Source organism: Cetorhinus maximus, chromosome 26 (genome assembly GCF_964194155.1).
Source record: "Cetorhinus maximus chromosome 26, sCetMax3.hap1.1, whole genome shotgun sequence".
NCBI classification, from domain to species: domain Eukaryota; kingdom Metazoa; phylum Chordata; class Chondrichthyes; order Lamniformes; family Cetorhinidae; genus Cetorhinus; species Cetorhinus maximus.
Window position 1 is genome coordinate 11,121,018 of NC_135904.1, and position 24,259 is coordinate 11,145,276.

Below are 24,259 nucleotides of genomic sequence, written 5' to 3' on the forward strand. Positions count from 1 at the left end.
GAGCGCCCAGCACAGAAACAGACCATTTGACCACAACAGATCTGTGCTCCACACGAACCTTCTCCCACCCTAGTTCATCTCCCCCTATCAGCATATCCTTCTGTTCCTTTCTCTATCATGTGTTTATCCAGCTTCCCCTTAAACCCATCTGTGCTATTTGCTACAACCACTCCCTTTTTGCCCAAGTTCACATTCTAACCTCTCTCTGAGTAAAGGACCTTTCTCTTCAATTCCTTATTGGATTTGTCAGTGACTATCTTGTATTAATGACCCCTGGTTTTGGACTCTCCTGTAAGGAAAGGGGATAGAGGAATGTGCCAACAGGTCAGGTACATGAGATTAAGGTGTTGCTCACATGCAGTGACTCCATGGACTGGGAGGGCCTGTTGGCCAGTTTCCACCCCGTAATTTCTACTCCATACCGTAGAAAGATGTCAGTGCTCTGGGTGAGATGGCCGGGCCATCTCTGGGTTCTGTGTTCACTTCACATTCTTTGGTTCCCCAGCAAACTCAAACCCAGGACTTTACATCTGTTAATAATGAATTTCACAGCACAGATAATGTTCAAAATCCTCAATTTGTCCATTGTCGAAACCATCAGGATTACTGGGATACACCAGCAGCGTTCCTATGGTGTTCCTAATGGTATGTTGGAAGACATATAAAAGGTCACAAGTGTTAATTGGACACAGATAGAGTGAGTGCAGCAGCCCTGAAATGCCAGTGGAATTCAAAGGCAGTCCATGTCTGCCCCACTAGGGGGAGCCTGCGATCCTCCCAGGACCAAATTCTTCCTCTCGGAAAGGAGCAACATGTTTTTGGTGTGGGCTATCTTGAGCTTTGGGCTTTCTTGCTGCTCCTTGTGGGATCCCAGTGGAACTCAGCTGGTGACTGCTCCCTCGGGCTTGATGAGGATATCATGGGTGGAATTCTCAAGGTAGCTCGGAATTCCAAAAGACTCATCAAAGCCGACTCCCTGCTCTTCTTGGTTGGGATAGAAACCCATCAAATCCCAGTCCTGCTCCCAAGTTTCACTCCAACCCTTGACAGCAGGATATCTGGCTTCCCTCCACGTCCCCCCTGACTCCTGGAGTTTCACACCCTTGGTTGTTGGTGGAGAGCACACAAAAATCCAGTTTAAATTTACATGATAATTCTTTGCTGAGCTGGCACTCAGCTCTGGATGGGAAGGCTCGGAGACCAAGTCCCACGTCGGGAGCTCCTTTAAAGTACTGAGAAAGGGATGTTTGCTGCACACTGTCATCATTTGGATGCGACAGTAAACTAAAGTTTGTTGAGGCGGTGGACGCTAAAGATCCCATGTTCAGGGAAGAACAGGATGTTTCACCTTCCTCAACCAACGTCACTAACTGGTTAGTCACGTTTTCTTCGGCAGGACATTGAAGAATGGCTGCTGGATTTGCCTAGTTACTGCACGGAGAGGCAATATTCTCTGCTCTCTTCTGAAGGTGTTAGCTCACGCTGAGACATGAGTGCCATGACCCTCCTGCACCTTGCTCAGGTGGCCAATTTCTATGTAAGTGTAAGCTTACACTAGACTAGAGCATCAAAGGGCTAGTCAACTGTGGGGGCATCACAGGTGAGTGTGCTGCTGTCCTGGCCTGGCCTGGACTGACATCCACATGGAGTGTTCTTTTTTTTAATTCATTTACAGGATGTGAGCATCGCTGGCTAGGCCTGCATTTATTGCCCATCCCCAATTGCTCTTGAGAAGGTGGTGGTGAGCATTGCAGTCCATGTGGTGTAGGTAAATGACATAAGAGCCAATGCAGAGGAGAACAACATAACTGATTCCCAATGTTAGTATGCTAACCTGTGAGGAAGGATTAGTTACATTAAGGCTTTCCAGCCTCAATAAAGCAATAATCCAAATGGGATTACATGTCGATCGATAAGATATTTACATAGATTACGTAGAAGTTATTGCTCAGGCATTCGGCCTAGCTGTTCCAGGCTGGTGTTTATTGTCCACACGAGTCTCCTCCCACCCTAATTCATCTAATCCCATCATTTTAACCTTCTCACCCATATGTGTTTACCAGGCTGCCCCTTCAATGCCTCCGTACTCTTCTCCTTGACCACTCTCTGGGTGAAGAGGTCTCTCCTGAACTCCTTGTGTGATTTATTATTGACAATCGTTTATTGATGATCCCTAGTTTTGGTCTCCCCTCAAGTAAAAATTTAAAATAAAGACTATTTATGTCGCACCTTTTACAATCACTGGATGTCATAAAGTGCATTACAGCCAATTAAATACTTTTGAGCCGCTGCAACTATTATAATGTAGGAAATGCAGCAGCCAATTTGTGCACAGCAAGATCTCACAAAAAGCATTGTGATAATGGCCCGATGTTGATTGAGGGATAGATATTGGCCCAGGGCACCAGGAAGAATTCCCTGCTCTTATGTACATATGAACATATGAATTAGGAGCAGGAGTAGGCCATTCGGCCCCTCGAGCCTGCTCCGCCATTCCATAAGATCACGGCTGATTTGACAGTGGCCCCATCTCCACTTTCCTGTTTACCCCTTATACTCTTTGACTCCCTTGTCAATGAAGAATCTATCTAACTCAGCCTTAAAAATACTCAATGACCCTGCCTCCACCTCTCTCTGGGGAAGAGAATTCCACAGATTTGCGATCCTTTGAGAGAAAAATTCTCCTCGTCTCCGTCTCACATGGGAACTGTGTCCCCTCGTTCTATTCTCTCCCACAAGGAGGAAACATCCTTCCAGCCCCCAGCCCTGTCAAGTCCCCTCAGAATCTTATACGTTTCAAAATGTCTCATCCAAAAGACAGCACTTCCTCAACGAGTATTGTGTTCACTTGGTGTGGTTTGGTTTGTGTGGTTTTTTTTTAAGCCTGCGCACTCCACTCTCAGCCAATGTTCAACCCCAAGCAACAACAGTACAATAATACTTTAACCTTTCACATCAAGCTTCACTTAGGCCCCTGCAGAGGAGACTCGAACAATGCTATTTGACTCCACAACTTTCTGACCTAGAGGCAAGAACCACATCTGAAACACAGATGACACTTATTTAGCAGCATATAGAAAATTAAACCCACAAACAGTGAGGTAACAGAACAAGAGAAGCTAGGGTTGTGAAGAGCAAGTTTATGACAGACACCTAGGGGTACATTATTTCAGAGATAGGCTGAGTTACTGAAGGGCAGTCAAGACTGTTGAAGAAGTAACTCGGTGCTGTAACAGGTAGGTACACTGGAAAAATCCAACCACGGCTTTCTTCATCTGAATAACTCAAGATAAAAGCAAGACTTTGAAAAACATTTGCTGAAGTGAGAATTCTAAACAGAGAACACGGTTGGAATTAGAGCGTTTTTTGAATTTCCGGGAAATCAGCTGACGTCAGACCTACATTGTCAGCCAACCCGCGTCTATTAAAAATAACTCGGTAATCTATTCTCGTCAACAGACCTATCAAAACCACAAGGTAGGTAGTTTTACCACAATGTTTCCATATGAGGTTGCTCACATTCTGTTGTCATGTTGAATTTCTGAAATCTTCATGTTCTGCCTCAGCAGGAACAGACACAAGGGAAAGAAAGTGGAGACAAAAATAAAGTTTAAAAAACTTACTTTCTCCTGCTCAACCTTAAGAAGGAAGGATTTGCAGATGTCGGGGCCATAACGAGTATTGAGTTCACTTGGTGTGGTTTGGTTTGTGTGGTTTTTTTTTAAGCCTGCGCACTCCACTCTCAGCCAATGTTCAACCCCAAGCAACAACAGTACAATAATACTGCAACCTTTCACATCAAGCTTTACTTAGGCCCCTGCAGAGGAGGCTCGAACAATGCTTAAAGGTTCCCTGGTGGCTTTGGCAAGACTGAATAGTGAACAACTGAGCCAAAGTGTGAAAAGGAAAGGGAGTATCCTCTTGTTCAAATCCCTCCATAGGCCTCACCCCTTCCTAAATATTATACGTTGGGCCACAATATTCCTCTTAAGTAAGTGACACAGTTGGATATCGATAGTAAACAGCGTCTGACCATTTTCATGTTAGCTCTTACCTGAATACCTTTGGGCGCAGTGTGATAGACAGAATGATACAGGTAGATTGACGGAATCTAAAAGTCAATTGTTCTTGTTCGTCTTTTGATGTGAGGATGACCATGTTCACCATCCATGATGTTCGGTAGGGTTCTGGTGGGTACAAACGAGGCTGCTAAGGCTGATCTGCACCCGAAATGTTCTGCTACAAATAGGACAGGATACCTCGGGTGATTGTGTTTTGGACGAGTTGCTGGTTTGGGATTTCCTCGCCTTGTGTTTTTTACTCTGCCTCTGATATGCGCTTGCTTTGGAAGGAGGCCTCACCGTTTTTTTATTTGGTTGTGCCGGGTGCAGCGATCCTGGACGAGCTTCTCCCAGGATGCTGGGTCGATATCAAAGCTCTTAAGCAAAGCCTTCAGAGTGTTTTGTAGCGCTTCCTTGACTATCATGAGAGCACATCCCAGATTCAAGTTCTCCATAGAAGATTCACTTTAGGTAAGCAAGTGTCAGACATTCTGGCTATGTGATCAACCCAACTCAGCTGTGACTGTCTCTTTATGCTGTGGATGCTTGGCATGCCAGCTCATGTGAGCACCTCCGTGTCTGGTATTTTGTCCTGCCACCTGATCTTCAGAAGCTTACGGAAGCAGCTCAAGTGAAAGTGGTTAAGCTTCTTGACATGACGCTGGTAGACAGTCCAAGGGTGAATTGTGCCGGGTTTGTACTAAGTGCGGTAGCGGGTGGGAAAAATGACGTTTTATCCATTGGACGCGATGGTGGCTTCTCACGCTGTGTCATCCCAATCCCGCCTCATTAACCAGGTATTCCCGGGAAACACGCCGTTTCGATGGTGGACGGGCTCCGATTCGCCCACCAGGCCGTCACCTCGTCGCATCCTCACGCCAGGCACCATGTTTAAAGTACAGCTACACGCACGCCTCTCAGTGCTCCCAGCCCAGGACTGCTGCACAGAAGACATGGCCCCGAAAGGCAAGAAGACTGCAGGCCCCAGGTTTAGTGACACATCCCTAGAGCACCTTTAGGACACCATGGAGGCCCACTGTGATGTCCACTACCCCAGCTCTCACCGCAGGGGGGGCATCCACATTATCACCCCGGCTTGGTAGGTGATGGCAGTGGGGGTCAGTGCCAATGCTGCACAGAAGAGATTGGCCATCCAATGCAGATAGAGAATGAATGATCTCATCCATGTCACCAGGGTAAGGCAACCATCTCATCACTCTAAACTCACACACTCACAAGCCCATCACACATTCACTGGCATCTCACTCACTGTCAGCTCAAGGGACATCACCACTCACTCTCTCACACACACCCTCACATCTCCATCTGGCCTCATCTCCTCTGGAGACTGTTTCCTCAGCCCTCACCCTCTTGAGGCCACTTGCACAGATCAACACGTGTCCCCACACACACCCTGGGATACCCCCCACCCTTCCTCAGTACAGCCCTCGCCTTGCAGTCTCTCCTCTTGCCTGAGGCCACTTCTCCCCCTTCCCCAAGCAAGCCCTGGCCCTGCAGCCGTTGAGAAACCACCCACACCTCATGGCTGGTCCGGTAGGTAGAGACCTGCCTGTGAGCCCTCTAAAAGTGATGTGGTGCTGCCTGCGAAGCCTGGCGCTGATGCCCGTGAGTGCTGCCCAAAGCAAGGTCAGCAAAGAAACCTCAAAGTCCCGAGCACAGTGCAGATTGCCAGGTGCACGCCCTATATATACTGTTGTGAAACACGTCGGTGTGCTATCACGCCAATGTGCTTAGGCGATCCAGCGTGGGGGGGGATGATTCCGGCGGGCTGGGCTCATTTTGATATGCAGATGTATTACAATGAGGTTCCCAATGTCTGATGGCAGGAAACGCAGCCGGCCATTAATGGGCAGAGTGGACGATTGCAAATTGGTTTCACAACATGGTGAAACCGAGCTTTGGCCTTCTCGCCATATTGTCTGCTCATGCCACCAAACACGCCCGATGCCACCGGACACGCCCGATGCCACCAAACACGCCCGATGTCACCAAACGCCCGATGTCACCGGACACGCCCGATGCCACCAAACACGCCCGATGTCACCGGACACGCCCGATGCCACTGAACACGCCCGATGTCACCGAACACGCCCGATGTCACCGAACACGCCCGATGCCACCGGACACGCCCGATGTCACCGAACACGCCCGATGCCACCGGACACGCCCGATGCCACCGGACACGCCCGATGCCACTGAACACGCCCGATGCCACCGAACACGCCCGATGCCACTGAACACGCCCGATGTCACCGAACACGCCCGATGCCACCGAACACGCCCGATGCCACCGAACACATGGGAAATTCCACCCCAAGTCTCACATACATACAATATGCAATAAGCATTATAGGGATACCATACACAGAAAAAATACTGTCTGACAATCCTTAATACATAATTCATGTCAAAAATTACACATTACTTGCATATGATATCTTAATGGAATGTCACTCAAAAAATGTTTGCTTGGCATTTTTCTGTGAGGTCACTGAGTGACCCTCTCAGTGGCTAATGATAAAACACTCTTAAGTTATTTAACCTCTTTGCACTCTCTATCTATATAACCCTTGTGCAATCTCCCTAAACACAGAAAGTGCATTCAATTGGATTTGAACTTGTTGGCCTGGAATTCCCTTTGCATTTCATAGAATCATAAAATAGCACAGCATAGGAGGAGGCCATTCAGCCCACCAAATCTGTGCCAGCTCCTTTGAAGAATAATCCAATTGGTCCTATTCTCCCCGCAGTTATTTTTCTCCTTCAAGTATTTATCCAATTCCTTTTTGAAGGTTACTATTGAATCTGTAGCCACCACCCTACCAGAGAGTGCATTCCAAATCCAAACCCCTCATTGCAAAAAAATGTTTATCCTCATATCGCCTCTGGTTCTTTTGCCAATCACTTTAAATCTGTGCCTTCAATCCTTCAGCCATTGGAAACAGCTTATCTTTATTATTCTCTCTATCTAAACCCTTCAAGATGGTAAACATCTCTATCAAGTCTCCTCATAGCCTTCTCTGCTCTAAGGAGGACAAGCCCAGCTTCCCTAGTCTATCTATTTAACTGCGATCCCTCATCTCTTGCACCATTCTAGGAGATTGCTTCTGTGCACTCTCAAAACCTTCACATCCTTTGTAAAGTGTGGTGTCCAGAACTGGACACAGTGCTGCAGCTGGGGATGAATTAGTGTTTTATTCAGGCTTAGCATAACCTCCTGACACCCGCAAGTTGGACACAAAACCAACTAAGCCGATTGAAAGTTTGGGGAATTTTGGACGTGAGTATGTTCTGCGCCCAACTACAAAATGCCCAAGACTCCTCAATCTTTTAAATCCATCAACCAACCCCTCCATGTGATATTCTTCACCCGCTCCTCCAACCCCAACTCTCAAACTCGAGCATCCTTCAGATCAAGGGACTCGCAATGTCACAGCCAGATTTTCTAGCCTTTTAATTGTAATTTGCTGGGTGTGTTTTTTTAAAAAATTCATCCCGCTGACACTTGCTCTGTACTTTCAGTTTCATTGGCTGCATTTTCATGATCGAAGTATAAGTCATCTTGAAAATTGAGAAGCTTCCCTGACTGGGGCTTGTTAAGAACACTCTAAGCAATGGCCACAGATGATGGTTCATTGAGTAAGGAGGGCGGAGGTGGGGGGTGGGGGTGGTGGGGGGGGCGATAGTGGGGCTGGGAATTTTGAAAAGGAGGGGGAGGATTTTCTCCCCGTCGGGCGGGCACACACAGCCAAACGGCGCCCGCAATCGGCTGCACGCCGCCATTTTACACCGGCTGGCCAATTAAGGCCCGCCCAGCGTGACGCCCAACTGGGAACATTCAGCGCTACCTTTAGCAGGTGGGAGGGAGGAGGGGGAGTTGGGGCCTGCGCTTGGGCGCAAAAAAACACAGAACTGTGCCTCGGGGAGATTAGTTTCGCTCTCAAAAATTGAAAGAAAGAAAAATAAAATTAATCAGACATGTCCCCTCTCATGTGACATTGTCACATGAGCTGGGACATGTTTATGTATCTTAATAAAAGTTTTTACTTAATCTACAAACCCTTCATGAAACCTCATCCCGACCGTGGTTGAGGTTTCATGAGAAATGTGAAGGCCGCCTGGGCTCTTCACCTACCCCCCCCACCGCCAACCTTAAGCTTGGGTGGGCAGCTCGGACAATCAGTTTAATTAGATTAAGCCTTAACAGGCCTTTGACAGTTCAGCGGGGGTGCAGCTGACTCCGAGGGTGCACTCACCGAACTGGAGATTGGAACGAGGCGCGGTGACATCGGAATGCACGCCTGACATCACCGCGCGCCATTATACCCGTCGGCGTGCGGGGACCCGCCTCCACACGCCGGACGGAAGATTCCGGCCGAGGTGTTGCTGGACCGGGAGCCAGCAAGCACAGGGATGGTGGGTGAATAGAACTGGGTGCGAGTTCAGGTAGGGGCAGCAGAGCTTTGGATGAGCGTAAGTTTATGGAAGGTGGAAGGTCAGCCAGGAGAACACTGGAATAGTTGGATCTGGGGCTACAAGTGCACAGCCAAGATCCTAGGCCTCTCCTCACTCTCTTGGTGGATGTGCCCCACTTGGGGCTTATGTCTTTAGGTGCCCTGCCTGAACTGGGCACTAGCAGGAGCACAAGCTGTTTATTGCAAAGCACAGGAAACGGTTTTGCATGCCATTAATGCCAAATGCTCGCTCTGAACACAACCCCTTCCCAAACCGTTGCCATAGATACGCATGCACCAGTCCTGCAACACCCAGGCTGACACTCCAAGGGCAGTACTGAGGGAGTGCTGTCTTTCGGGTGAGTTTTTAACCCGAAGCCCTGTCTGGGACGGGCATAAAAGATCCCACGGCGCTATCTTGAAGAACAGACAGGTTCTCCCCGGTGTCCGGGCCAACATTAAACAACATCACTGAAACAGATGGTTTGGTCATTATCAGATTGCTCTTTGTGGGATCTTGCTGTGCACACGTTGGTTGCTGCGTTTCCTATAGGAAACAGTGACGACACCTCAGAAGTACTTCATCAAAGGTAAAGTGCTTCGGGCTAGCTTGGGGTCATGAAAGGTGCTATATAAATGCAAGTTCTTCTTTAAAGCTTTCCTTTTATCCTCTCCGAGTTGTTAAATTGCAAGTTGCTTCTCAACAGCCACAGGAACCGTTACTTGCAAAATACAGGAAATGGTTTCACACATGCAGTGTGTTATGCTTGTGGTATGTGAGTGTGGAGGAGACAAGGAACTGCCAACCTCAACTTAGAAAATTAATTTACGCCTCCTGATAGCTCTGTGGGTGAAAGCACAGTGTGGTGTTCAGAATGGAACCAGAGGAACAGGGGGCGACCACTCAGCCCTCGAGTCTGTTCTACTATTCAATTGGGACATGGCTGATCTCAGCTCCATTTATCTGCCTTCGCTTCATATCTCTTGATAACCCTTAACCAACAAAAGTCCATCATCACAGTCTTGAAAGTTTTAACTGACTCTTCAGCATCCCCAGCCTTTTGAGAGGCAGAGTTCTAGATTTCCAGTACTCTCAACATGAAGAACTGCTTCCTAATGGGCCTAAAATCTCAGTGTAAAGTTATGCCCCGTGTTTGGGATTCTCCAGCCAGAGGAACCAATTTCTCTGGTAATACTCCATGGAACCCTTTTGTTATTTTAATTGCCTCAATGAGATCACCCCTCAATCTTGTAAACTCGAGGAAATACAAGGCAAGAGTATACAACCTGTCCTTAAAATTTAACCTTTTAATAACCACCCCACGCCCCCCACCCTATAATGTTTAGTCGCTAGTTCCAGCATTGTGAAACAGCAACAATGAGAGAATGGTGATATATAAATATAAAAACCATTATATCTCTAAATTAGAAAGATTATACAGCCAGATGGTGATCTCATCTCTCCATTGATGATAAGAAATTTGAAACTTCCAAGGCTAAAGTGGAGAGATTATTGTTGGGTGTGGGGATACGGGGCTAAGGCAGGTAAATGGAGTTCAGGTGCAGATAAGCTCAGATCCAGTTGAATAGCGGAGCAGGCTCGGGGGGGCTGAATGGATTATTCCTGTTCCTCATGTCCCTACATTCCCTGCGCTCTACACACCTGCCACTTCTAACTATGTGAATGATTCAATTCAAAAATCTAATAGAAACAGTGGACAATCGTGTTAATTCTTTGTAACTTCTCATTGCTCGTTGCAAGTTAAAGATAACAGAAAGCCTTTTATTTATGTAGCACCTTTCTTGATCTCAGGATGTGTCAAAGTGCTTTGCTGTCAATTAAATACTTTTGAAGTATAGTCACTATTGTAATGTCGGAACTGCAGCAGCCAATTTGCACACAGCAAGATTCCACTAACAGCAATGTGAAAATGACCAGATAGCCTGTCTTTTGCATGAGTTGAGGGATAAATTGTGGCGCGGGACACTGGGGAGAACTCCCCTGCTCTCCTTCGAAATAGTGTCATGGAGTGGTTTATGTCCATCCGAGCAGACAGACAAGACATCCATTTAACATCTCATCTGAAAGACAGCACATCCAACAGGACAGCATTCCCTCAGTAAACTTAGAAAAATTGCTAACAGAAGCACCTTTTAAAATAGTGCCAGCATTAAAAAATATCCCTTGTGCGGGTGCAGCAATGGGTTACAGAAAGTTTTCTCTGGGTCCCTGAACTGGATGCAAGAAACTGGCTTCTGGGACAAAATGCAAAAGAGATCGCATTTCACTCTGGCAAGATGAAGTCTCTCAACTCAATCCTTCCCAGGACCTCAAACCTGTGCAATTGTCTACCACAACCTTCCTGTTCCTTTACAATCAACTTGCCTTTGAAATCTAAGATTAGTGTCCTCTTGTCTTTTGAACTGGGATGGCGTCCTGAACAATGCCCTTCACCAATTGAAAGCAGAAAGCTTTTGGGATTCAACTCAGGAACTCCCATCGCCTCACATCAGAGGGTAACACACAAATCCTGTTTCGATACATCACCATACTCCCTTGTGGATCCACACTGTATGCGTAACATGCATCTCAGAATACAATCGCTGCCACAACATTCATGAATTATTTTGTCCAACATCACTCAGACCATTTTCCCCACAGAGAATTGCCTCCCTGTTGTGCAGTCTCAATTAACCCTGAAGTAATCTCCCTTCCTCCCTGCGGACTTGACAAGATGCATCATGTATTTCAAAACAACTGCATTAACCAAAGAAACAACCTGCATCTGTGTAGTGTTTTTAATGAAGCTTCACAGGAGCGTAGTCAAACCAAATTCGACACCAAGCCACATAAGGAGATAGCTGAACACATGACTGAAAGCTCGGTCAAAGATATAGGTTTTAGGGAATGTCTTAAAGGAGGAGCAGTAGAGAGGTGGAGAGATTTGGGGAGGGATTTCCGGAGCTTAGTGCCCAGGCAGTCGAAGGCATGGCAACAGTGGAGCACAACAAATTCGGGGATGTTCAGGAGGCCAGAATTGGAGAAGTGCAGCTGCCTCGAAGGGTTGTAGGGCTGGAAGAAGTTACAGAGGTATATTCTATATTTTATATCTCAGATCTATGCGGAGATGACACACCAGCTTATATGTGTGTAGGAACTTTATTTACAGTGCTCTAAAATGTATACTCCAAGCTTCAGCTCTGGCTTCCAGCTCTTTGTACAGCTTTGTTTACTCTTCTCTGAGTCAACACCCAGGCTTAACTAATCAAGCACAGTGAGCATCGATAGTAAACAGGCTCGCATAATCAAACACAGAACAATGAACACTACAAGTCAAAAAGAGGGGGTTAGTGTGGGTGGTGATGCCATGGAGAGACAATCAGCAAGGACCAGGACAAGGCTGTGTTAGAATAGCTGAGTAACACTCACTATCAGAGTCAAATCTGAACACTGGCCACTTGAGAAAGGGAGCGGAGAGACTACTCATCAACTCTGGAACCAAAGTTTAACAAAGAGTCAACGCTACCAAAAGAGGAGAAGGAAAAATATGGACACGAGACAAAAAGGAAGCAAATGTAATGGGGCAGATAGCTCACAAGTTGCAATGGTAAGTTGCGTGTCCTTTTAATAAATCAATTTGCTATGAAGGTTAAGCTGTCCTTTCAGAATGCAAACATTACACCATTTGGAAACTAATTCTGAAATGCAATTCGTCAGAACAAAAATTACATTTCTGCCGAGGGTTGAATTAGTTGTTTAATAATGCAAACCTCAGCATCCAATTATGCCTGAAGGAATTGACAAGAGCAATGTGTAATGTGATATTTCATGTAGGAATAGGACAGGTTAGCAGATATTAGGTTTTTTCTGGGGAGAAACTGGCATCAGCTGTGCAGTCCAAAGGTTCTAAAAGGGAGACCTAAGGCAGTAGTAAGGGGGCTTTAGTCTTGGCAACTGGGAGGCTTAAAGTTGCCTTACCAGTGCCTAGAATTGTGACTGGGTATTTGTGTGAAAGCCAGTATGTTGCTAACATCCTAAGGTAAGAAATGTGAAGCAGCTTAGTTGCAAGAAGTGATGTCTAACAGTTTCAGTATCTTTTGAACCCAGATCCCTTACTCATCATGTTTTATTTGAGATATCTCGGCATTAAACAGGATAAGCACATCCTGAATTGAATATGAAGGTTGACCTGGGGCCCTGAATCAGCTCTTTGACCACAATAGACCTTGGCTGCTTTTCAACAATAACAACAACTTGCATTTATATAGTGCCTTTAGCCAAAGCAAAATGCTCCAAGCTGCTTCACAGGAGCAATTATCAAACAAAACGGAGAGCAGCCAACTAACTGAGAGAAGACTTGGAGTTTAGTGAGAAGTAAGCTTGGTGAAGGGAGAGAAGGAGTTGTCCATTTCCTCTTTCTATCCTTCTCACCCCTTGGAATTGATTCTTGCTCTACTACAGGGAAAGGAGTTAGCGGCTTGGTGAGTATCTGGTAAGTTGGTAAGTTTTATTCTGTCCCTAAGGTTTAAAATAGTACATAATTTGATGGTAAAGTTAATAAAATATACAAGAAAGTAACATATATCAGTGATTAATATAATTAAGTAATTATTTAAAACACATTAAGGATGGCAGGACAGGTGATGTGTCAAGGCTGCAGCATGTGGGAGCTCCTGGATAACATTGTGATCCAGGGCAAACACGTCTACAGTGAGTGATTGTAGCTGGAGGAACTTCAGCTCAGAGTCATTGAGCTGGAGGCTGAGCTGCAGACACTGTGACACATCAGGGAGGGGGGAAGTTACCTGGATGCTTTATACTAGGAGGCAGTTACTCCACTTAGGATAGGGTCTTCTGATTTGGTCAGTGATCAGGAACATGAAGGTGTGACTGTGAGTGAGGCAGTTAAGGGGACCCAGAGGGCAGGAGGGCAGGTGTGTGAGCCCTTGCAATTGTCCAACAGGTTTGAGGTTCTCTCAGCTTGTTTGGATGAGAGTGGGGGCTGCAGGGCGGATGAATAAACTGACCATGGCACAGGAAGCCATTCAAGTAGGGGGAGCAAAAAGGAATGTAGTGGTAGTAGGGGACAGTATAGTGAGGGGGATTGACACTGTTCTCTGTAGCAAAGAGCAAAGAGAAAAGAGTGAGTGTCCAGGCAGCTTTGTTGCCTGCACAATGCCAGGGTTCAGGACATCTGCTCAGGGCTGGAGAGGAACTTGCAGTCGGAGCGGGGGGGATCCAGAGGTCATGGTCCATGTAGGTATGATGAGCTAGGCATGAAATTAAGAAGCAGAAATTCAAAGGTAATCATTTCTGCATTATTATCTGAGCCACGGGCAAATTGGCATATGACAAAAACGATTAGAGAAATGAATGCGTGGCTCAAAGGCTGGTATGGGAGAAGTGGGTTCTGGTTTGTGGGGCACTGGCACCAGTTCTGGGGAAAATGGGATCTGTACCATTGGGATGGTCTGCACCTGAACAGTGCTGGGGCTGGTGTCTTCACGAGCTGCCTAACTAGGGAAGTAGACCGGGTGAATAGTGAATAGTGAAAATTGAAGAATGGGGGCAAGGGATCAAATTTGGGAAGATGTGGTGAACCAGAGAGTAGAGACAAGGCAAGAGAAACAGGTATTAATGTGAGAAATGGTAAACAGACTGTGACAGGAAAGGACAGGGAGTACAAATCTAAGGCCAGCGTTTTCTGTTTGGTGTGCAGGGGTGGGCCCCACATGCCGACACGTAAAATAACGCGCGGTGATGGCGGGCGTGCATCCTGAAGTCACTGCGCGTCATTCCGATCTTTCGCTTGGCAGAGTCGGCTGCGCACCTGCCGAACTGTCAAAGGCCTGTTAAGGCCATAAACACAGCAATTAACCTAATTGTCAGGGCTGCCCATCCAACCTTAAGGTTGGGGGGCAGGCGAAGAGCCCAGGCGGCCTTCGTATTTTTCATGAAACCTCATCCACGGGCGGGATGAGGTTTCATGAAGGGTTTATTAAATTTATAAATATTTATTAAACATTTTACAAACATGTCCCAGCCCATGTGATGCTGCCACATGAGAGGACATGTGTAAATGATTTTTAACTTTTTTTATTTTGAAGTTTCCAATTCAACTTAACCTCCATGAGGCAGCTCCGTGCCTCAAGGAGATTTCTGCGCTCTTTCACGTGCATGCACAAAAGAGCGCAGGCCCCGACTCTCCCTCCACCCTCAGCCCGCACAGGTAGTGAGTGCTACCGGGCACGCGTTATGCTGGGCGGGCGTTAATTGGCCTGTCCACGTAAAATGGCGGTGCGCAGCTGATCATGGACAGTGATCAGCTCCGCGCCCGCTCCCAACCGGCCCACCTAACGAGTAGAAAATTCTCCCCTAAGAGTAAATCAGCAGATAAGGCTAGATGCTACAAACATAATGAAAGGACAAAACTAAAGGCTCTGTATCTAAATGTACATGGCATTCAAAACAAAACAGGTGAACTGATAGCACAAATAGAAACAAATAAGTATGATCTGATCACCATTACTGAGACATGGCAACAGGATGACATAGATTAAGACCTGAATGTTGAAGGGTATGTGACATTGGACAGGAAGTTAGGAAATGGCGGAGGGATAGCTCTGTTAATTAATGATGGTATTAGCACATTAGAGAGGGATGATCTAAGTTCAGGAAACCAGGATGTAGAAGCAGTTTGGGTTGAGATGAGGAATGGTAGACTCAAGAAGTCACTCATGGGAGTGGTGTACAGGTCCCCTAATTGTAACTACACAGTAGGACAGAGTATAAAGGAAGAGATAATGGGAGCTTGTTAGAAAGGTGCAGCAATAATTGTGGGGGGTTTTAATCTACATATAGACTGGAAAAATCAGATGAGCAAAGGTGGTGTAGATGAGGAGTTCATAGAATGTTTTCGGGATAGTTTCTTAGAACAACACGTTCTGGAGCCAATCAGAAATCAGGCTACACTTGACTTGGTATTGGGCAACTAGATAGTATTAATTGATAATCTCCTAGTGAAGGTACCCCTAGGTAGCATCGATTATAATATGATTGAACTTTACATTTAGTTTGAGGGAGAAATGAGTGCATCCAAGACAAGTATTTTAAGCTTAAATAAGGGCAGTTATGAGGGCATGAAAGGAGAGCTCGCTAAAGTGAACTGGCAAATGAGGTAAAGGGATAGGTCAATAGAAGTTCAGTGACAGACATTTAAAGGGATATTTCAGAATATACAGAATAGATACATTCCAATGAGAAAGAAAAATCCTAAGAGGAGGGCCCACCATCTGTGGTTAAGTAAAAAAGTTAAAAACAGTATCAAATATAAAGAAAAAGTATATAATTAAGCAAAAACAGGTGGCAGGTCAGAAGATTGGAAAGAATATAAAGAACAGCAAAAAATGACAAAAAGGTTAATAAAGAGGGAAAAATTAGAGTATGAGGGAAAGCTAGTTGGTAATATGAAGACGGATAGTAAGAGTTTCTATGGATATAGAGAGTGCATCTGGAGAATTGATAATGGAAAATAGGGAGATGGTATTTTGGTATTTTGCTTCACTCTTCACTATCGAGGACACAAGTAGCATCCCGCAAATAGCTTTCAATAAGAAAATGGAAGGGAGGGAGGAACTCAGGAAAATTACAATCACCAGGGAAGTGGTACTGAGCAAATTGTTAGGGCTGCGGGCTGACAAATACCCAGGTCCAAATGGTCTTCACCCTAAGGTCTTGAAAGAAGTGGCTAGTGAGATAGTTGAAGCGTTGGTTTTAATTTTCTAAAATTCCCTAGGTTCGGGGAAGGTTCCATTAGATTGGAAAATAGCAAATATAACTCCTTTATTCAAAAAGGGAGGGAGACAGAAAGCAGGAAGCTATAGGCCAGTTAGCCTAACATCTCATAGGGAAAATGTTAGAAGCTATTATTAAAGATCTTATAGCAGGGCACTTAGAAAAATTCAAGGCAATCACATGGTTTTGTAAAAGGGAAATCATGTTAAATCAATTTATTGGAGTTCTTTGAAGGAGTCACATGCACTGTGGATAAAGGGGAACAGATGGATGTACTGTATTTAGATTTCCAGAAGGCATTTGATAAAGTGCCACATCAAAGGTTATTGCAGAAAATAAAAGCTCGTGGTGTAGGGGGTAACATATTGGCATGGATAGAAGATTGGTTAGCTAACAGGAAATGGAGAGTAGGCATAAATGGGCCTTTTCCTGGTTGGCAGAATGTAATGAGTGGTGTGCTACAGGGATCAGTGCTGGGGCCTCAACTTTTTATAATTTATATAAATGATTTGGATGAAGGGAGTGAAGGAATGATTGCTAAATTTGTTGACGACACAAGGATATATAGGAAAGTAAATTGTGAAGAGGATGTAAGGAGGCTACAAAGTGACACAGCTGGGTTAAGTGAGTGGGTAAAGATCTGGCAAATGGAGTATAATGTGGGCAAATGTGAAATCATTCATTTTGGCAGGAAGAATGAAAAAAAAACGGCGAGAGGTTGAGGAGCTCTAAGGCCCAGAGGGATCTGGGTGCCCTAGTGTATGAATCACAAAAGGTTAGTATGCAGGTACAGCAGGTAATTATTTTTTTTAAAAATTCATTTACGGGATGTGGGCTTCACTGGCTGGGCCAGCATTTATTGCCCATCGTTAATTGCCCTTGAGAAGGTGGTAGTGAGCTGCTTTCTTGAATCGCTGCAGTCCATGTGGTGTAGCTAAACCCACAGTGCTGTTACGAAAGGAGTTCCAGGATTTTGACCCAGCGACAGTGAAGGAACGGCGATATATTTCCAAATCAGGATGGTGAGTGACTTGGAGGGGATTTTCCAGGTGGTGGGGTTCCGATCTATCTACTGCCCTTGTCCTTCTAGATGGTAGTGGTCGTGGCCAAAATGAATGATTTCACATTTGCCCACATTATACTCCATTTGCCAGATCTGTTGAATGAGCCTTGATGAATTCCTGCAGTGCATCTTGTAGATGGTGCACACTGCTGATACTGTGTGTCAGTGGTGGAAATGTGGTGCCAATCAAGCATGATGTCAAGCTTCTTGAGTGTTGTGGGAGCTGCACTCATCCAGGCAAGTGGGGAGTATTCCACCACACTCCTGGCTTGTGCCTTGTACATGGTGGACAAGTTTTGGGGAGTCAGGAGGTAAGCTACTCGTCCCAGGGTTCATAGCCTCTGAAAGCTAATAGAATGTTATCATTTATTGTGAGGGAATTGATTACAAATGTAGGGAGGTTATTCTTCAGTTGTACAGGACATTGGTGAGACCACATCTGGAGTATTGTGTACAATACTGGTCTCCTTATTTAAGATTGATGTAAATGTGTTAGAAGCAGTTCAGAGAAGGCTTACTACCTTAATACCAGAAATGGGTGGGTTGTCTTATGAGGAATGGCTGGAAAGCTTAGACTCGTATCCACTGGAATTTAGAAGAGTAAGAGGTGACTTAATTTAAATCTTTGAGATCCTGCGGGGTCTTGACAGGGTGGATATGGAGAGGATGTTTCCTCTTGTGGGAGAATCTAGAACTAGGGGTCACTGTTTAAAAATAAGGGCTCGCTCATTTAAGGCAGAGATGAGGAGAATTTTTTTCTCTTAGAGGGTTGTGAGTCTTTGGAACTCTCTTCCTTCTAAGGCTGTGGAAGCAGAGTCTTTGAATATTTTTAAGGTAGAGCCAGATAGATTCTTGACTAACAAGGGGGTGAAAGGTTATCGGGGGTCGGCAGGAATGTGGGGTTGAGGTTACATTCAGATCAGCCATGATCTCACTGAATAGTGGAGCAGGCTCGAGCGGCCACATGGCCTACTCCTGCTCCTAATTCGTATGTATGTATGTTCGTATGTACCCAGTCATATAAGGAGATATTAGGTCACATGGTCAGGAGCTTGGTCATAGACGTCGGTTTTAAGCGGCATCTTAAAGGAGAAGACAGAAGTAGAGAGGCAGAGAGGTTTAGGGAGGAAACTCCAGAGCTTAGGCCCCAGGCTGCCTAAGTGATGGCTGCCAGTGGTGGAATGATTAAATCAAGGATGCTCAAGGAATGGAGGAGCACAGATTTTTCCAAAGGGTTGTAGAACTGAAGAAGATTAGAGAGATATAGAGGGGTGGGACCATAGAGTGATCTTTAAAAAAAAACATTTTTAATTGAGACATTGACAGACCAGGTCAGCAAGCGAAGGGGATGACGGGTGAGTGACTGTTATACATGTTGCTCAATACCTTTATCAGGCATGCCTCTTGAACTTTCATTTTTTTTCTCACTTATCCAGAGCACGATCATAAGAGTGTAATAAGTATGATTTAAAAAAATGAAGTTTTAATAATGTTCGTGCATCCAGGTTTTAACAAGGACTCATGGATGAAAAAGCAATAATATTTCACAGCAGATTTAGGTTAAGGTACTTGTCCCTTCAACATTTTAAAATCCATTTCAGGCTACGATTTATCAATAAAAGATAGGGAGTTCTGGGCATATTTTTAATAATGCAGAGCTCACATTCAGCACTTGATAAGGGCATTATGCAATAGCAATAATTCATACAGGACTAGGTTTACATATTTGTCCTTGTGTTGTTGCAAAATGAATTTCAGAGTGCAATTTATCAGCAATGCTAAATATAATATTCATTATTGCTTAGGGTTTGTAAAGAGTCGAGCTTGCAGTTCAATTGTTCTCAAGAACATTCTTAAATGTTTGTTTTGTGATTGCCTTGATCCAGTCCATGTAGTAAAAATTGATGGATTTTCTAATTGTCTGAATAGAATTATTACTCTTCATCACTGACTATGGATCCTGCAATCAACATGTCCGAGTTCTCAAAACTTCTCTTCCTGAATTCCTTTCCCATCTCTCCCCACTCACAAAAGGCGCCTCAAGATCTATCCCTTCAACCCAACTCACCTGTAATTACTTCTATAGACTCATCCATGACCTTAGGGTGACGCAAAATCACTTCACAGCCAATGAAGTACATTTGAAGGGTATTCACTATTGCAGTGTAGGAAATGCACAGCCACTTTGCACACAGCAAGCTCCCAAAAACAGCAGTGACCAGATATTCTGCTTTTTGTGATGTTGGTTAAGGAATAAATATTGGCCAGGAGACCGGGGAGAACTCCCCTGCTCTTCGTTGAAATAGTGTCATGGGACCTTTAACATCCGGCTGAGAGGAGAGGCGGGGCCACAGCCCAGCATCTGATCTGAAAGAAGGCAGCTCCGGCAGTGCAGCACTCCCTCACTGAGCATGGATTTGTGCTCAAGGTTGGAGTTTTATGTGGGGGCGGTGGCCTCACACTCCCCAGTTGATAAGTCAGGGTTGAACCTGCCTCCCCTTCACTGGGTCACCCCACAGCCATTTGTCAGCCTTCATGCCATTAATTGGGTTCAGGCGGGACTTTTGCCCCCATTCTGCCTCGTAGAGCTGCCAGCCAATCAAATGGCAGATTTCTAGTCCTGGCAGAGCCACCAGGAGCAGTGGCCGATGCTGGGACTACAGGCAGCCCCTGAATAAAGTTCATCATGGACTTCAAGGTAAGTCTGTGGTTCTCCAGGGCCCCTGTGAGGGGGTTGGAAGGCTGCTTTCATTAGGGTAGGGGAGAATGCGGTGGGGAGTGGTGGTGGGGTAGTGGGTGGTGAACTACCTCGGGGTGGCTTCCATTGGGCACAGGGTGCCCGAACAAGAGGGAACCCCCCTCAGCCTGCAAACACCACATGTGTTGACTCCTCCCAGCGCAGGTAAAATCCCAGCGACAGCAGGAGGAAGCCTTTAAGTGGCCAATGCCACTCACCTCCTCTGCCGCAGGTAATATCCCAGCGGAGGTGGGTAGGCGGCAAAGTGGACAGGCAGGTAAGTGTAAAGCAACGCCACCCATGGCAATTTCACAGCCCCCCCCCCACCACCCTCCTCCCTCACCTGCTCCAGCCCAAGTTTCTGGATTGGGTTTCCGCTCTAGCTCTAAGTCTATTTTCTAGCTTCTGTTTTTTGGATTGTTTTGCTATGTTGAAGGTGCTAAGTGTTGCTGTTCCTCATAATAGTCAATCCTTTGGGCGAATCCTAGAAGTCTAACAAGGAAAGCAATCCTGCTGATGGGGCTCAAAATCATCTAAGTCAAAAGAGCTCAATTCCTTGCCCAGAGATCTGAGACTTGAGCCCGTGATCTTGATTGACACCCCCAGTGTAGTACTAATGGAATGCTAGACTGTTGGATAAGCCGTTAACCCAAGGCCCTGTCCACACTCTCAGGTGGATGTTAACGATCCTGTGACACTATTAGAAGAAGAGCAGAGGAGTTTCCTGTGACAATGGCAGAAGACCATCAAATTATTACTGGAGAAGCGAGCTAAGGAAAATCTCTTAATGGCGAGGGTTGGTGCATTGAGGGCTTTGCCAAAGGGATTGTTTGAAGAAGAGTTCATTGTATTGTTTAAGGCAGTGTTGTCCCAAACTATTTTTCAATGTGATTCTATTAATGTGACCCCAGACTCCAACAAATCAGCAATAAAGCGACATCATAACATTTAGTATAGAATTATTAAAGTTTACATATTATATATCAACATATAATACATCATATAAATATGAACATCTGTGTTTTAAAGTACTTTGTAAAAATGTTATTATTTTATGTACTCATGTAGGTTTCTGACAAACTCTTCATATTTCCTGGTGACAGAGACTCAGTGAAGCCCCTCTCCATCCCCCATCCCAACATACACACACAGTAATCAGCCCTCTCCCTCCCCCCACCACTCACTCCCTCCTTTCCTCCACTCAATCAGCAGCCCCCCTTCCCAACCCCCCTCCTCCAACCCCCTCCCCGCACATACCAGCCTCTCTTCCTAACACCCCTCCCTACTTGCTCACCTACTCACTCATTCAGCTTCAAATACCCTTTGCCATTGCGACCTGGAGGAGTGGGAGCTCGTGATCACAAAGGTGACCACTGTGACCCCCATCAGGGGTAATGACCTACAGTTTGGGGCCCATTGTTTAAGGGAAAATTGGATAAGTATTTTGACGTGAGGAAAGCTATAGGAGGCTGTGAAACTAGTTTAAGATTGATCCAGTGAAAAACCTGCACAATCATAATGGGCTGAATGGCCTCCTTTTGTGTTCTAAACCTCTAAATTCTTCAAGGGGGAAGTGGTGGTCGTGGTGTAGTGGCATTGTCACTGGACTGGTAATCCAGGGTGAAGCACTGGGGACCTAGGTTTGAATCCAGCAGGGTAGATGGTGGAATTTGAATTTAATTAAAATCTGGAATTAAAAGTCTAATGATAAATGATTGTCAAAAAAAACCCCTCTGGTTCACTGGGAAGAAAATCTGCTGTCACCTGGTCTGGCCTACATGTGACCCAGTTCTATCAAACTGCTAAAAATGACAACAGTAAACCCAGCCTGTTGACCCTCCAAAGTCCTCCTTACTAACACCTGGAGGCTTGTGCCAAAATTGGGAGAGCTGTCTCACAGATTAGTCAAGTTTGACATTGTCATACTCACGGAATCATACCTTACAGATCACATCCATGACATCACCATCACCATCCCTGGGTATGTCCTGTTACCTGGGTGGGGGACGTTAATGTCCATCAGAAGCACAACCACAGGCAGAGCCCGAGCAAAACTGGAGTCAATGGGAATTGGGGAAAACTCTCCGCTGGTTGGAATCATACCTAGCACAAAGGAAGATGGTTATGGTTGTTGGAGGCCAGTCATCTCAGTTCCAGGACATCACTGCAGGAGTTCCTCAGGGTAGTGTCCTCGGCCCAACCATCTTCAGCTGCTTCATCAATGACCTTCCTTCCGTCAGAAGTGGGGATGTACGCTGATGATTGCACAATGTTCATCACCATTCACCACTCCTCAGATGCTGAAGCAGTCCATGTCCAAATGCAGCAAGACCTGGACAATATCCAGGCTTGGGCTGACAAGTGGCAACTATCATTCTCGCCATACAAGTGCCAGGCAATGAGCATCTCCAACAAGAGAGAATCCAACCATCGCCCTTTGACATTCAGTGGCATTACCATCATTGAATCCCTTACTATCAACACCCTGGGGGTTACTATTGACCAGAAACTGAACTGGACCAGCCATATAAAAACTGTGGCTACAAAAACAGGTCAGAGGCTAGGAATCCTATGGCGCATAACTCACCTCCTGACTCCCCAAAGCCTGTCCGCCATCTACAAGGCACAAGTTCGAAGTGTGATGGAATATTCTCCACTTGTCTGGATGAGTGCAGCTCTAACATCACTCAAGAAGCTTGACACCATCCAGGACAAAGCAGCCCACTTGATTGGCACCACATCCACAAACATTCACTACCTCCCCCACCAACGCACAGTGGCAGCAGTGTGTACCATCTACAAGATGCACTGCAGGAATTCATCAAGGCTCCTTAGCAGCACCTTCCAAACCCACAACCACTACCACCTAGAAGGGCAAGGACAGCAGGTAGATGGAAATACCACCACTTGGAAGTTGCCTTCCAAGTCACTCACCATCCTGACTTGGAAATATATCACCGTTCCTTCACTGTCACTGGGTCAAAATCCTGAAACTCCCTTCCTAACAGCACTGTGGGTATACCTACACCACAGGGACTGCAGCGGTTCAAGAAGGCAGCTCACCACCACCTTCTCAAGGGCAATTAGGGGTGGGCAATAAATGCTGGCCCAGCCAGCGACTCCCACATCCCATAAATGGATTTTTAAAAATGTACCAACCAACACCGCAAACTGTGGGTCAGCCTGTTATTCATCTTGTGGAATCTTGCTATGCAGAATAAAGCCGCCATGGTTGCTGATATGACAGTCACTCCATTCCATAGAAACACTCGGAAAGATTTTGAGCTGTGGTCTGAAATGTGAAAAAGACATTGTACAAATGAAATCTTTCTCTCCTTCTGTCATTGGTGCTATTGTACAAGTGAAGAGTGACGACTTGAGTCGGATGTTAAAATAGCAGAAAACAAAAATAAAACACACGGATGCCGGAAATCTGAAATAAAAGCAGAAATTAATAGAAACACTCAGTAAGCCTGGCAGCATCTGCAGAGAGAAAAACAGAGTTAGCGTTTCAGGTTGATGAACTCTTTTATTAATTTAACATTGTCTATACACGGGATCATTTAGATTCGATGGGACTGTGAACTATCAAGATGTCCAGGTCTGATGTTAATGAGACCGACATCCTCCACCGAGGTCAAGGGCCGGGATTTGTCATCATTTTGCTCCTTCTGAGAAATGTCACTTTGCAGCTGTTGTATTGACTTAGGACAGAAGTTAATTAGGAACATGTGAAACCACAAGGTTCAAGTAGATTTGCTTTTCGAATCAAAAATAGCCCCTGATTTAGTAAATTTCCACACTCCTGTTATTCAACACTGCCTGTGGCCACAGTCATGTCTGAACAGGGAAGGTATTTTTGCAGACTACCTGGCCTCTGTAGCAATGTGTTGGGGCTGGGGAGGGCGACCCTTTGTTATGTTCTAAATGCCACTTTGAGCCACGTGCATTGACCTGAGCAACAGAAAGCCGGAGCTCAAGATGTGGTGCAGAAATCATTTGAACGCTTCATCTTGTGCTAATTACTGGCTCTGAAAACAAACACAGCAATGCTGCAGCGCAATTTGATTGGCTGGTTTTGTGACTTCCTCATTGCCGTTTGGATGCTCTGTCGGTCTGATGAACATG

General features: G+C 45.6%; 1 pseudogene; it reads right to left on the minus strand.

Moving 5' to 3' along the window:
• Positions 1–19,490, minus strand: part of LOC144668146 (26S proteasome complex subunit SEM1 pseudogene) — a 100,357-nt pseudogene extending 80,867 nt beyond the window's left edge.
• Positions 19,491–24,259: the final 4,769 nt, after the last annotated feature.